Here is a 15,298-nt window from a genome sequence, read left to right on the forward strand (position 1 = left end):
GCAATGAGCCTAAATCATGCCACTGCACTTCAGCCTGGGTGATAGAGCCAGACTCAGTCTCAAAAAAAAAAAAAAAAAAAAAAAGTTGGTGGAATAGATGCCACCTCCTTATGGGAGAAGCTACAAAATGCAGTGACCAATTTTTCAATCTACCACAGGAAGCACCCTCAGTTCTCTGAAACTATGTCTGGTAGATGTCCTGGGATCTTAAAACGTGGCTCTGATGGTATCACCAAAGACAAGTGGCAAAATCGTTTAGGGCAGGGCAGTCTTATCATTTGTTTAGTAGTTATCTGAAGGATTTATTTTGGAGGAATCAAGACACTTCTAGATGAAGAAGTTTTGATGCTTGTTAAACAGTCCATTTGGATACTTCTTAGCTATCCCCGAGGGACGAATCTGACTTCTCATTTCACAGGATTCACCGTAGATAATGGTTGTAATTCCTACCTGAAGTTCCTGGCCAGAAGCCCAGCAGAAAGATTCAGTATATGCAGAAAAGATGGCTCCAAAAACAGTTGGGCCTTCTGTTCTAACTGTACTTCCTTCCTTGACGTACTCGTCTAGTCCCGAGGCTTTAGATGTCAAGTCTTTGATAATAACATGTGTACCTAAGTGCCTACTGGACATTTTCATGTCTCAAACTTAACATGTCCAAATTGAAACTTGTGATTCTGCCCCCAAACTTGTTTGAACCCCAGTCTTCACAGAAAACTAGGTGCCGTCCTTAATTCTTTGATTTTTCTCTTTTTCTTAGCCTCCTTGTCTAATCTAGCAGCAGATCCTAGGGTTTTACTTCTAAAAGTATCTCAAATCTGATCATTTTTCTCCATTTTTATTGCCATGACCTTGGTCCAGGCCACCATTGTTTTCTGCCATAGAGAGCTACCACAGAGTTCCTAACGTTTCCCTACTCACATAATTACTCCCCATTAGTCCATTTCTCTCACAGGAGCAACTATATATATATATATATATGTTATTTATGTATTTATTTTTTGTAGAGACAAAGTCTTGCTATGTTGCCCAAACTGGTTTCAAATTCTGGCCTCAAGCGATCCTCTTGCCTTGGCCTCCTGAGTCACTCTGATTGTTTGTATGAGCCACCTCAATGGCAATCTCTTAAAAATCTAAATAAATGAACAGCTCAGTAACACTGAGGTTTACTTCAGTACCCCATACGAAAACAATCCAAATCTTGGCAAGGTGGTGAAACCCTGTCTCTACAAAAAATACAAAAAATTAACTGGGCGTGGTAGCCTGCACCTATAGTCTCAGCTACATGGGAGGCTGAGGTGGGAGGATCGCTTGAGCCCTGGGGGTCAGGAATACAGTGAGCCATATCCATGATTGTACCCCTGTGCCACTCCAGCCTGGGTGACAGAGCAAGACCCTGTCCCCCCTCAAAAGAAAAAAAAGAAAGAAAAAATAAATAAACGAAGAAAATTCAGAGACTTCCATTATTAATAGTATCTATTTTATTGATTCTGTTTCTAGCCTGAATCCGCTTCTAACTTGCTATAGGATCTCTGGTAAATCATTTCCTGTAATAAGCAACTATCACCTCTCTCCTTGTTTCTTCCAGAAATAGTAATCTCTTCTTTAGTAGTACTACTACTCCCTTACCCAAACCAGGTGATTCTAGCGAAGACTGTCATTAAAGGGAGCATGTGATCAAGCAGGGCCCATCAGAATCCTTCACCAAGATTTTTATAAAAGCTGGACCTATTCTTTTTCCACTTGAGTGGCAAATATGTGAAGATATGAGGTCTAAAACTGTGATAGCTTATTCTCCACTCCTGTGTAAATTCTGGTCTATAGTAAGAGAAAACAAGGCCATTAGGCAGCGGGCAGCAGAGACAGGTGAGAAAGAGTGTGGCCTCTGGTTTTCCAGACCCTGATTCTGGTTTCTTGAGGCTTGGCTGATCACCTCTTCCTTTGATTCTGTTAGAAAGCTCAGCGTGTCTTTCTAATAAAACCCCCCTTTGCTTTGCATGTTGGAGTTAGGTTCTTATCACTTGCAACCAAAAATATATTGTCTCCTCTTTGGTTCTCAGTTTTCTCATTTATATATCCTTCTAGCTCCAAAGTATAGAAATTCTAATTAAAAAAAAAAAAACTGGGTCTTTCATAAAATCCCACTGATATAAACTTTTTGATCCAGACTGTATAATCTGGAAAAGAAGCCTACCCTCATCTCCATCCTCTCTTCTTGTACCTGACAGAATGAAGAAGAGGGATTTCTCAAGGTGAGAAGCAGTTCTCCATGGACACTGATGACAGCACAGGCAAAGTTCCTATGACTAGGGATCACTATCCACACAGGGTCTGGCTTCTCAGGTATCCAGCAGGTAGACAAAACAGCTAACTCCACTGCCACTCCTTTCTCCACATCCGTTCCTATTTCTCAGCCATCTCAGTGACATCCACCATCTTGAGAGTCAACTACTGACTGGACTGAGTTGTGTAGTATATGCTTCTGTTTACTTGTCTTCTGTCTTTTTTTAAGTGACCAAATAGCAAACGCTTAAATAGGAAATCTCTGGGAGACTTGAATAAAAGACTTTGGTTGGTAGAAAATCATGTCACAGAAAAACTAATAGACAGCAAAGTAAGTCAGCAAGTCCCTGAGCAGTAGGATTAGGATTCCTGTCTCCTTTCAGATTCGAATGCATCTCTTTCTGGGGTTAACAGTGGACTGGGATAAAGTTAAGAGGCTGTGCAGCTTGGGTTAAGTCATTCTTATCTCTGGGCTTCAGGAACTTAGACCAGATAGTTTCTATGGGCTCTGTTGGTGCTGATGCCTTGGGGTTCTGTGGCTGTTTTCTGTAAGAGCTGCAAGGGCCAAACAGGATTTTGGCAGCAATCCTTTCATTACTAAAGCTTCCTTTCTTTTCGGGTACAATGAAAAGAGCCAAGGCTGTGTGACCCCCTCATCACTTAGCCAGGCGTATGGTCCTGGTTTCGGAGGCTGCCAGAAAGTATCTTAGCAATTTGTGTCTGGATGGTCCATGCCTGACTATCCTAGGCTAGGGGTTCCTAAAGAGTAACAAGAAGAAGAAGAAGAGAAACAAGAATCTCTGAGACTTGTTGAAAATAGAGCACAGTCTCATTTGTTTGAGAAGAGACACCAAGCAGCCATGTTTATGTGCCAGAAATGCATTCCACCTCAAGGAGGACTTAATTAATGGACCAGTGTGTGCCAGGCTGAGCTGGGCAAGATCTTTCTGAGGACAAACTCTGCCATGCAGCTAGAAGCCTGGAAACTAAAAGGACTGCATGTAGTAAACTATCTTCAAACCCCTGTAAGCATCAGACCACAGGATGAGGTTTCAGAAAGTCATAAGGCAGAGTAGTTAAGGCTACAGGGCTTACAGTCTGACAGACCTGGGTTCAATTCTTGGGTCTTCATCACTAACTAGTTTTGTGACTTTGGGAAGATGACTCCCGGAGCCTCAGTGAACTTCAGTTACTTCATATGTAAATGAAGTAATAATATCTACTTCACGGAGCTATTGAAAGGATTAAATGGAGAATGGGTGTAAAACCCTTAGTGCAGTGTCACGCACACACGGTAGATGTCGAACGTGTGATGTTGGCACTACACAAAGTAATCCCAATCAGGCAGAGCTAGGCAGGCAAATCTAATCCAGGATCTTTTGTAAGGGGACTGAGAACCACAGAATGGAGTAAGCCAGTGTAAACACCGTGAGCAAAGGAGCAAGAGAAGGGGCGTTGTATAAGTAGGAGATGGAGCCTGGACTTACTAATTGGATCAGGGTAGAAGAATCCAGCCAGGACCAAGGGAGGAGAGTCCAGGAGAATGCCATGAGCAGCTCTGTAGCATGACCTTGTTGGGCTGGGTTAAAGTAGGGGCTGCCACCAGTCACCTGACAGAAAGGTACCTCATGCACTTCCTCCTTCCCCCAGAGATCAGCCTCCAGGAGTGAGGAGTGAGCCCAGAATGAGAGTTTAGAGTGCTCTGGAGCCTTTGTTAGAGGTGCCCTCCAACACTCAGAAAACCAGGATTCCAGAGACCTGAGTTTGAGTCCTGACTTTGCAGCATACTAACTGTGTGATCTTGAACCAACATATTTTCACCTAATGAGGCTGACAATCTTCCCTACTTCACAAAATAGTTGTGAGAGTCAAATAAAAGTACATTTTAGAAAGTGAAATGCTATGGACATTTAAGGTGGAGCCACTGTGAGAGTCTTGGGGAGTAGATGGTATTCGTCTCAGAATGAAACCGAATACACCCCTCCCAGAGACCTTTCCAAGGATCCCCTCCTTCCTTCAGCTCCTTCCCCCAACCTCAATACACATTCCTGTCCCAGGAACCTAACCTCACCAAAAATACCTGGGCCAACATGCCTTACACCCAGAGGTTTGGTTGGCTTCAGGGAAACTTCTGGAGGCTAAAAGCAGCCAAGAAGAATCAGTCACTACATGCTGGGCCTGGATGAACAGAACAGTGAGCTGTGATGGGGCTGGGGTCCAGGAGGAGCAGGCAGGAGACATAATATTCAAATATTATAACAAAAATCATCGATCATGTGTTCGGCGCTTTACAGTTCCCAAAGCACTTTCCCATCCATGCCCTGATGATCTTTGATACAACACTGTGATGTGGGTTTTATTATTCCCAGTACAGATGAGGAAAATTGAGGCCTGCGTCAGTGAAGCAATCTATCCAAGACTACATAGAGAAGGCAGTAAATGGCAGGGTTAGTCTCAGAACAGGGTGGGGTCTGTACCCCCTGCAGTGGGCAGTCCTAATTCTGAACTTCACCTATCTGGGGGTAATAGAGGGGAGCAAGAGGAAGGCTGCTGAAGAGAAAACGTAAACATCTGTTTTGTCTACATATGACTTCCTCTGCTTGTGGGAGAGAAGGAAGGAAAGGAACACATTCCCCTTGCCAGCCCCACAACCTCAACAAAATTAAACCCTGGAGCAGGTTGAGCAGCAGAGGCTTCCCCAAGATCAAGGAGCCAGGGGCAGATGATCTATCTCTGCGGCCACACAGAGAGATGTCACCGTATGCAGTTTGCATGTCACCTTCAATTCCCCGAACTGCTCTTTCTAATTTATTCAACCGGGGACCAGGCTGGGCTCATGCCAACCTAGGAGATGTACCATAGCAGTATGAGCAGAATTCCTCAGGAGGAACAATTAGCAAAAACTGAAGTTGTCTCTCGATAGGCCTGAGCGGAGAGAGGAACAATAGCTCTCACGTCTCTCCCCATCAGATTCGAGTGAAGCAGATGTTCTCATGCTTTTTTATTCTTCCTATGTTCTGTAGACTGACACCTCTTCTCAGTGGCATATGAAATATGAAATGTCATGTGGTGTTGTGAGTTTGTATAAATATAAAGGAACATATATACACAGTAGCAAAAGAGAAGATCTCATTTACAAATGTCTATGGTGTTTCCTTGTTCTGTGTTGATCTGTTTTATTGATACAAACTGAATTTTCTTAATGTATCTTCTATCTCTATTATAGTGGCAATGATGGCATATGCATTAAAGTTCTTCTGAATTGTGTATCATTTGTAGAGTGACTCTTTCCTGAGTTTGTGCTAAGAACTTTGGGCAGAGGACACTGGCCGCAGCAACTCATGCCTGTAATCCCAGCACTTTGGGAGGCCAAGGTAGGTGGATCACTTGAAGTCAGGAGTTCAAGACCAGGCCGGGCAACATGGCAAAACCCCATCTCTACTAAAATTACAAAAATTAGCGAGATGTGGTGGTGGGCACCTGTAGTCCCAGCTACTGGGGAGGCAGAGGCAGGAGAATTGCTTGAACCCTGGAGGTGGAAGTTGCAGTGAGCCGAGGTCATCCCATTGCACTCCAGCCTAGGTGACAGAGCAAGACTCCGTCTCAAAAAAAATGAACTTTGGGTAGAGATTCTTGCATTCAGAAATCTTTAAGAGGAACTGGAAAACAGATCCAGCACCGATGCCACAAAAGACACAATATGATGCAATAGCTCATGATGGACTCAGGAAAGTGGGGTATCAGGATGGACTACAACAATCAGGGAAGGCTTCCTGGTGAAGGAAGGACTGACATTGCAAGAGGTCAGGGAGTGCCTATTAGTGTGCACTTCTGGAGACCTGCTGGGCTGTGGCTCTGTGCTAGGTGGTATAGAGGTCGCAGAGAATAACAAGGGGCAATGGGTGCCTCCCAGCAGCTTATCTCAGTATTAGCTCATAGCGGAGTTTTAAAATACGTTGCTGGATGGCACGTGGGAACAAGGCTGCTGAGCTGGAAAGCAGAGAGCCCACAGGAAAATGAAACCAAATGCAGACAGAACTCGCAGCCCCAGGAAGGGGCAGAACCTACTCCCTACCCCCACTTCTCCTCAAAAAGTTTAATAAGTCTAAGCAGGCAGCATATTCAGTCCAATTTTAATCCATCCCCACCATGATGTGCTAGAAACCTTTTCCCTTTCTTAGCCTGGTTAACTCCTACTCATCTGCCAGCACTCAGGCATGGGGACCCTGGTGGGCCAGGGAGGTCACAGAACTTTGGAAGCACAGAGCAGAGATAATGGAGGTGTCAGAGATGCTTTCAGTTGGAATTCCTTTCCCTCCCTCCCTCCCTCCTTCCTTCCTTTGATCCTCTTCCTCCTTCTCCTTCCTTCCTTCCTTCCTTCCTCTCTCCCTCCCTCTCTCTCCCTTTCTTTCTCTCTCTCCTTCCTTCCTTTCTCTTCTTTCTTTCTTTCTTTCTTTCTTTCTTTCTTTCTTTCTTTCTTTCTTTCTTTCTTTCTTTCTTTCTTTCTTTCTTTCTCTCCCTCCTTCCTTCCTTCCTTCTTTTCTTTATTTCTCCCTTCCCCTTCCCCTTCCCTTCCTTTCCCTTCTTGGCATTTTAAAGATCCCTGTATAGGATTCTTTCAGTTACAAGGGACATGGACCCACTTTTAGTAGTCACACAGTAAAAGAGGGGATCATGGTGTGAGGGAAATTTGTTAGCTCATGTTACTTATAAAGCCCAGGGCTAGATCTAGCTTCAGGCATAGATAGAAGCAGGTGACTAAATTATATTGTCAGAATTCTCTCTCTCTCAGCATCACTTTTCTCTGGGTCAGCTTTATTCTCAGGCCACTCCAGCCTCATCCTACTCATATAGCCATCTGGACAGAGAGAGAATGCCTCTCCTTCAGTAGTTTTGGCAAAAGTCCTGGTCATGCTTAGAATAGTCTAGGATTAATCATTATGCCAGGGGATGGGGTGTTCTGGTTGGCCAACCCTAGATTTTATGCCAATCTTGAGTTGTAATGTGGGGTCAGTCCCACCCAAACCAGATGAACTGCAAGTGGAAGAGGCATGGTTGCCCCAAAGGAAAATTAGGGTGCTGTTTCCAGAAGAGAAGATAATAGATATTGTCCAGGCAAACGTACCAGCTAGTCACAGGAGCTACAGAATCAGATCACTCCACAAAAGACATCCAAAAACTGGACTGAGAATGAGAATGGGTTATACCCTCAGGATATGGGGATGGAAGGAATAGGATGGGTAGGGATGTGGGGAGGGGCAGAACAGAAGCAGCCAGCTGAGGGCAGAGCAGTCAAAGGTCAGTACATATGATTGAACAAGCCGTGTCCTGCTAAGGGGCCCAGAGGGAGGCTAAATGGGAGTTGAAATCAGCCTAGACTCCAAGTGCAAAGCCTTGTGTCCTGGTGTGGAGCTGCACTAGGAGAAAGGGCTCTTTGGTGTAATTCACACAAGGGTGCTGTCTCCTCACTAAGCCATGAGCAGAGGGGCAGCATCCATCCAGAGTGGGCACTGTCTCCACTCTGCACAAAGATGCAGTCATAGGTTGAATCATATCCTCCCAAAAGATATGTTCAAGCCCTAACCTCTGGTACCTGTGAGTGTAACCTTATTTGGAAATAGCATCTTTGCAGATGTAATCAAGTTAAGATGAGGCCATAGTGCATTTGGGTAGACCCTAAATCCAATGACTGATGTCTTTAGAAAAGAAATGAGAGGGAGATTCAGACAGAGGGATAAAGGGAAGAAGGCTTTCCAGGGACGGAGTCAGGGATTGGAGCACTGCAGCCATGAGCCAAGGAATGCAAAAGATTGCTGGCAGCACCACAGGCAAAGAGATGGGCATGGAGCAGGTGCTCCCTCACAGCCTCCAGATGCATCCAGCCCTATTGACACCTTGATTTTGGACTGCCAGCTCCAAAACTGTTAAGAGAATCTGTTTCTGTTTTTTGAAGCCACCCAGTTTTGTGGTACTTTGTGACAGCAGCCCTAGGAAAGGAACCCAGGTGCCATATGAGCTAGCAGAAGCCTGAGAGTAAAGCTCCCCCCGCCCGGCCCCCACAGTGTCCTGGTAGAAGATAGAAACACTCGAGGTACCCAAGAGATCCCAGCAGAAGTAGGTGGGCCTCCTCATGGGTACTACTGCCTAACAGTATCCTGGAAGTGCCTGTTTCCTCCACCTTCACACACAAAGTAAACAGTATTTTGAAACTATAGGGCTACAAGAAAAATGAGAGGCAAACTCTCATTGGTTTGAGAAGATGACTGGGGCACACTTTATTTTCTTATTATTATTTTTTGTTTATTTTGGGGGGCACACTCTAGATGAGAGCCTCTGCATATGCTATTCTTTGTACTCCTCTGTCCACCAAGCTCAGTTAGGCACCTCCTCTGGGAATCCACAGCCCCTTTTGCTTTCCTTTGCCATGGAACTTCCTGTGCTGTATTGTAATTTTCTGGTTATCTGTGGAGTAGATTGTCCAGTGATGCAGAATACATTTTCCTGTGAAGTAAAACAAATAAGCAGTAGGCAAATGGCCATTAAGAGGTCCGGGGACCTCCTTAAACAAAGGAAATGAGACTCCAATAGTTTCATCAAGATGCAGAATTATTGAAGTGTGTTGAGGTAAACCACAGTGGCTCTGAAGACAGGCCAGTAGCAGGGAAGGGCAACAAGTTCTGGAATGTCACTTCCTTAGAGAAGTGACCCTATCACATACCTTCATCTTTTTTTTTTTTTTTTTTTTGAGATAGAGTCTTGCTCTATTGCCCAGGCTGGAGTGCAATGGCACGATCTCGGCTCACTGCAACCTCTGCCTCCCATATTTAAGTGATTCTCCTGCCTCAGCCTCTGGAGTAGCTGGGATTACAGGCATGCGTCACTATGCCTGGCTACTTTTTGTATTTTTAGTAGAGATGGGATTTCGCCATGTTGGCCAGGCTGGTCTCAAACTCCTGACCTCAGATGATGTGCCCGCCTTGGCCTCCCAAAGTGCTGGGATTGATTATAGGCGTAAGCCACCGTGCTCGGCCTTCCTTCATCTTATTTTGTTTTCTTCATTGCATTTATCATCATGAAATTATGTTATTTGTTTAATGAAAATTCCATGATAACAGATATCTTGCCTGTTTTGTTCATGCAGTACTGTCAGAGGCTTGGGCAAGTTACTTAGCTTCTGTTTTACTTAAAACCTCTGTTACAAAATCTCTCATTGATAAATGTACCAACCCCTTAGGGTGATCATGAGGATTAAATGAGTTAATATTAGAACTTAGATCAATTCTAGCTAATATTTATGTTGCTCTTACTAGGTTCCAGGCACTATGCTAAGCCCTTTATATATTCATCAATTTAATCCTCACAACAACCTTATGAGACAGGTTCTATTATTATCCTGCTAAGTAATATTATTATCCCCAATTTATGATAAGGAAACAAAGAGGACAGTTAATCAGCCTAAGGTCATACAGTTAGTAAACACACAGCTGGGACTGAACTCCCAGAGTTTCCACCCTTAACCTCTACATTGTACTTCTGCCTAGTATAAATCCTTCTTGAATGAATACAGTTATCAAGAAAATGGAAATAGATGGAACCAATTAACTAACTCACGAATCAGGACAGCTATTGAAGGGGAACAGTGGCTGGGGATCTGTGAGACAGTGATGCTGGAATTTGCATCTATTCTAACTAAGCAGGCTTGCGTCTGGGAAAATGGCTATCAAGGTCGATTTACAATGCAGTAAGTAGGAAGGAGCGGGTAATTCTTGGTTGAGTATAGCCCTGGGATAGGGAATTATCCTCCTTCGCATCCTGAAGAGCCCCTGAAACCTGGGCAGGGATTCACACTGATAGCAAGAATACGGACTGGTGCTGGAAACACAGCCCCCATCACATCTCATGGGACACATTCAAAGGAACCCACTCCAGCACTGGCAGCTATTCGCGTTTCAACCTCCTCTGGCCTTGGCAGCTGCACCCAGCGTTTTATGGGATACTACTGGGAGATCTTTTAAGGTACAGAGTGTTAGGTGACCCAGCTAGTTATGTGCATCTTTGCCACCACTAGCAATGAGCTTCTGGATGTTGGGGAAGATCATTTGATTTCCTTTTCAATCCCCAGGTCCCACACAGGTTCTGGCACATTGAGGGTATCCAATGCCCGTTTGTTGAATGAAGAGAACTGAATGCTCGTTCCAGGTGGGATGATACCTAGACAAGGCAGTTGCTGATATCTTAGATGTTTTAGCTGAAGGGTGGTGGTAGTGATGGTATTTTGGAAGGACATTGAGAGAATGGAGAAATCACAGTCTAGCCAGTTCTAGAGAGGTCTGTGAAGTAAATTGTTTGTTTAAGCCATCACAAATGTAAAGTCCTTCCTGGCCCAAGGTCTTATTTAAATCCTTTCCTAAAACCTCTGCAGTCTGCTTAAGTTGGAGAATTCTTTTTGCTATATTTATTCAAGAATAAGTTGGTAACAGTACACAGAGTCCGCTATTGCGCACCTATGGGAACTGTTTTTCCTTTCTTTTTGGGGGCGAGGGCAGTATCAGGGTCTCACTCTGTCACCCAGGTTGGAGTGCAGTGGTGCAATCATAGCTTACTGTAAACTTGAATTACTGGGCTTAAGCAATCCTCCCACCTCAGCCTCCCAAGTAGTTAGGACTCAGGCACATGCCACTGTGCCTGGCTAACTCAAAAACAATTTTTTTGAGAGATGGGATCTCACTCTGCTGCCCAGGCTGGTCCTGAACTCCTGGCCTCAAGTGATCCTTTCACCTCAATCTCTCAAATTACAGGCATGAGCCGCAATCCCCAGCCAGGGAGTTGTTTTTCCAACTCCCTGCTTTTGCAAGAGCTGCCTGAATAAAAACTGTGCCTATAGAAAAGGAGGCCTCTAGCCCCTCCTTAATGGTGTGCTTCTGCTTTGCACAGTAGATATACAGGATGTCTTTGAATCAGCTATTAATTGTCTACATTAAATACTTGGGTTTTCTCTGTATGACTCAATAAACCAACTCGTTAAAAGAACAGTAGCTAAAAATAAGTAGCTATTTTTCAACATAGGGGTGTGTGTGTGTGTGTGTGTGTGTGTGTACAATATGCATATGTATGTATATATTTTACCCATCTCATGAGCAGATTTCTTTACATTATATTAAAAATATGATTCTAGAAATACTTCTGTTCCATAAGACTGCTCATCCTCAGCAGATTAGATCTGCATAAATATCCCTTGACTGCTAGGATCAGGGTCACCCCTTTCTCTTTCTTCATTTGTTTGCTTTTCCAAAGGACTCCACTTATCTTTGTGCTGCTATAACAAAATACCCAAGACTGGGAAATTTATGAATGGCACAAATTTATTTCCTCACCATTCTGGAGGCTGGAAAGCCCAAGATAAAGGCTCCAGTATGACTGGTGTCTGGTGAGGGCTATTCTCTGCTTCCAAGATGGCACCTTGTTGCTGCATTCTCTGGAGGGGAGGAATGCTGCATCCCCACAAGGTGGAAAAAATAGAAGGGGCAAAAAGGGCAAATCCCCTCAAGCAAGCAAGCCCTTGTTTTTTTTTGTTTTTTTTTTTGTTTTTGAGACAAAGTCTTGCTCTGTTGCCCAGACTGGAGTGCGGCGGTACAATCTTGGCTCACTGCAACCTCTGCCTCCTGGTTTCAAGCAATTCTCTTGCCTCAGCCTCCTGAGTAGCTGGAACTACAGGCACCTGCCACCACCACACCTGGCTAATTTTTGTGTTTTTGGTAGAGATGGGGCTTCACCATGTTGGCCAGGCTGGTCTTGAACTCCTGATCTCAGGTGATCCACTCACCTCAGCCCCACAAAGTGCTGGGATTACAGGCATGTCCACAGCTACCGGTCCTCCCAGCAAGCCCTTTTTTTTTTTTTTTTTTTAGATGGAGTCTTGCTCTGTCGCCAGGCTGGAGTGCAGTAGCACTCAGGGAATAATTTCCTAGGAGTACTGAGTCATTCATTCATTCAACAAATATTATAGAGCACTTACTATGTGCTTCATATGATGAAAGTAACTAAGGATAAGGGTATGAATCAGGACTAGTGGAGCTTGGCAGGGAGAGAGACATATAAACCAATAAATGTGATATCAGAGTTAAAGACAGTCATAAAAACAACAAAAGTACTGTGGGCATCCAAAGGAAAGGAAGGGCTGGTTTGATCTCAGGGTGGTCCTCAGCCACAGAGGATAGTACTTTAGAGCTAATATTTCTAAATTCCAACAGATGCCCCACTGTTTCTCTGGGATGATTTATTAATAAAGATTTATTAAGAGCCAAGTGTGGTGGCTCATGCCTATAATCCCAGCACTTTATTTGGGAGGCCGAGGCAGGTGGATCACCTGAGGTTAGGAGTTTGAGACCAGCCTGGCCAAAATGGTGAAACCCCATCTCTAATTAAAAAAAAGAAAGGAAAAAAAATTAGCCGGTCGTGGTGGTGGGCGCCTGTAATCCCAGCTACTTGGGAGGCTGAGGCCTCATCCAGCCCCAGTGACAAGAGCGGGACTCCATCTCAAAAAAAAAAAAAAAAAAAAAAAAAAGAGCCTAGCACGGTGGCTCACGCCTGTAATCCCAGCACTTTGGAAGGCTGAGGCAGGTGGATCACCTGAAGTCAGGAGTTTGAGACCAACCTGACCAACATGGTGAAACCCCGTCTCTACTAAAAAAAATACAAAAGTAGCCAGGCGTGGTGGTGAGTGCCTGTAATCTCAGCTACTGGGGAGGCTGAGGCAGGAGAATCACTTGAACCCAGGAGCTGGAGGCTGCAGTGAGCCAAGATCCTGCCATTGCACTCCAGCCTGGGCAACAGAGCGAGACTCAGTTTCAAAAAAAAAAAAAAAAAAAAATCTGTATTCATAACCAATGAATCTCATTGCTTCTTGATCTCAACTGATCCTCCTGGGATTAGCAACAATCTCTCTTAAATTTCTTCATTTTTCCCCATTTCATTGATATTGCTGCATTTTTTTTTTTTTCTTTTGAGACGGAGTCTCGCTTAGTCGCCCAGGCTGGAGTGCAGTGGCACGGCTCACTGCAAGCTCCACCTCCCGGGTTCACGCCATTCTGCTGCCTCAGCCTCCCGAGTTGCTGGGATTACAGGCGCCCACCACCACGCCCGGCTATTTTTTTGTATTTTTAGTAGAGACGGGGTTTCACTGTGTTAGCCAGGATGGTCTTGATCTCCTGACCTCATGATTCGTCCGCCTCAGCCTCCTAAAGTGCTGGGATTACAGACGTGAGCCACCCCACCTGGCCTATTGCTGCAATTTACACCATCAATTTACCTCACCAGAAGAGCATAGTAGTTAAGAACACAGGTTCTGGAAACAGACTCTGTAGACTTGAATTCTGGTTCACTAGCTATGCATCTTTGGGAAAATTACTTAATCTCCTTAATCTCTCTATAACTCAGGTTCCACATCTGTAAAGGCGGGATACTTCTTAGGGTTGCTGTGAGAATTATATGAGTTAATACATATATAAACTGCTTAGAAGAATACCTGGGAGGCAATAAATGCTAGCTGCCATACTATTCCTGGTTTCTTTCTGTATCAGAGTTCTGGCAGGAATCAGATGGCATACTCAAACTAGATAATTTGAAGAGTGCTTAATAAAGGAATCATTTACAAGAGAAATGCAGGGTTCAGGGAGACCAAAAAGAGATACGAAGTTTCCCCAGTGCTAGCTAGCAATAGCTTGCTAATCATCACTACCCAAAGGTAGTAACAAGGGCTGGGGTGGGAGTGATTTGATTACCAGAATCTGAAGAGAGCAACTGTGTGGTAGATGCTGTCTGCTAAGAACAGTGACCTTTGGAGGAGAAAAGTGTCATCACACAAAGACTCACTAGGGAAGGAGCTGGGGGATCAATTCTTGGACCTGTCTTTCCCTCTGACTTCTGATCTCCTACTGCTATCTCCCAATGCTGGACTCAACCAAAAGCCAGAGGGCAAAGGAGTCCAGCAGGAGCCCACATAGGTCAAACTTCAGGGATACGCAGCAGGTAGAGTAGAGGGAGTACAGCAGGTCTTCGATTAATGTCATTATGTTCAACGACGTTTCATTATGACGCAGATGAAAAAAATTGATTCCTGGCAGAGGCCACCGTGTGTGAAGTCTGCACATTCTCTCCATGACTGCGTGGGTCTTCTCTGGGTACTCCAGTTTCCTCCCACATCCCAAAAATGTGCACGTTAGATGAACTCATGTGTCTAAACGGTTCCAGTCTGAGTGTGGCGTGTGTGTGGGTGTGCCCTGTGAGGGAATGCCGTCCTGTCCAGGGCTGGTTCCTGCTTTGTGCTCGGCTGCTGGGGTAGACTCTGGCCACCTGTAACCCTGATCTGGAATAATTGGGAAAATAATTATCTTATACTTATTTTTATTAATCTTTCTTAAACGCATGAATAGCTCATATTTATTGTATCTCAAGGTTTAATATTGGAAGTGTTTTGGGTCTTTATTTAGATGTTTGATGATGTTTTGTGACCAGAAATATGCCATAGGAACTTAATTATTTATATCAATTAGCCTACAGCTAAATTGGTTTCTTTATACGTTGTTTCCCTTAGTCACAGTTTCCAAGAATCTATCGATGACATTGAGGACTTACTGTATCCTGAAGATGCAAACAGAAAATATCTAGCACACCTTCCTCCTAGCCTTGCCCTCCTCCGTTCTTTGTCTTGCAGCCAGAATGATCTTTCTAAAGCAGAAAATGATCTTGTTCTGCCTTATCTGATACACGCTGGTAGCTCCGCATTTCTCTCAGGATAAAGTCTTTACTCCTTAACATAAAATACAGGGCTTAATAATTATCTCCAGTTCACCCCTCCAGTCTTAACTCTCGCCATTTTCCTCTCAACCTTTCCGGTTGAGCCATATGTAATTACTTTCAAACCTACAAGAGCATTCCTTTCTTTGACCTTACTCATGTCCTGGAACTCTGCTTGGAATGATCCTTCTCCCCTTTCATTTTCCTTCACTGAACTAATTCT

This window comes from Trachypithecus francoisi, unplaced genomic scaffold (genome assembly GCF_009764315.1).
Source record: "Trachypithecus francoisi isolate TF-2019V2 unplaced genomic scaffold, Tfra_2.0 Lachesis_group12, whole genome shotgun sequence".
Classification (NCBI taxonomy): Eukaryota; Metazoa; Chordata; class Mammalia; order Primates; family Cercopithecidae; genus Trachypithecus; species Trachypithecus francoisi.